This window comes from Trachinotus anak, unplaced genomic scaffold (genome assembly GCF_046630095.1).
Source record: "Trachinotus anak isolate AG129_WGS33_773 ecotype Australia unplaced genomic scaffold, CSIRO_AGI_Tana_v1 ptg000016l, whole genome shotgun sequence".
NCBI classification, from domain to species: domain Eukaryota; kingdom Metazoa; phylum Chordata; class Actinopteri; order Carangiformes; family Carangidae; genus Trachinotus; species Trachinotus anak.
In genome coordinates, this window is record NW_027273867.1 from 22,002,751 (window position 1) to 22,003,866 (window position 1,116).

The window sequence follows — 1,116 nt, forward strand, 5'->3', positions numbered from 1 at the left end:
TGAATTTTCATTAGGTTTTTTTTAACTGCACGTCACTTGTGGTTCTACAAGAAAATAAATTTCACGTACTTTTAAAGTTTCACGTTTCTAGGAAGAAGGAAAAAGATACAATCATTTGGGGATTTTACAAGCGATTTCTTTTCAGCACAATTTGTTAATGGAGCGAATTCACTTCCCCGCCACATTTGCTGGTTCAAATTTCTCTTTGGTTATCACTGTTGGTAGTTATGTGACGCCTGCTACATGCAGTAGCATCTACAGGGGAACTGCTGTATAAAACAGGCTGGAGCAACCTGGTGCTTTATGATAGTTACAGTCTGTGTTACATGAAGATACTCTGTGTCGTTATCAGTGTTGTCATCAAACCTCAGACCAAATGTCCTGGTTCTTCTGTTTAATCAAGTGAAAACACACTTTCTCATGGAGGCTGTAGGGTTTAATTGCTATTGATATGTCACATGTCATGTTGCAGGCGTGTGAGTAGCAGTGCTCTCACACCAACAAAAAGCAGGAAAGTACTTTGTATCATAAAGATGAGAAAATCAAATGCATAAGCTTTGACCTACTGAACTGTAGGTACTGTTAGCAATAAAGCTGTAAACATCCCATGATGAAAGATCAAATATTGGTCTTACATTCATCAGGTGGACAGACAATGAACATGTTGCTCCATAAATAATGTGTTCAAAAGCAACTGTCTGCTACGTTCACCACTTCAACTAAAAAGGTTCATACAGACAGAAAGGTGCTAAGAGCAAAGAAATAAGGAAATCTGAACATCTGGCTCCGCTGATGAAGATCACATGACACAGCCACTAAATGGACCTTGTGGTGAAACATTTTTTTCAGCTATGTGACAAAGCTCATTTTCCTGAAAACTGTCATTTGATACCTGTTAGGGTGTGGAAGTCTGCAGTTGATCAATGGGCCTGTAGAAGAATACGTGCAGAACCAGGTTTCATCAGTCCTGCTTTCTTCATCTTCCGGTGAGTTTTCATAAACTTGAGCCACAACATTTCCATGAAATCATGTCGACTAAATGGCATATTGAGACGTGATGTGTTCACATTTTCATTGAAACTCTAAAAGGTAGAAATCATGACTTGACACTACATC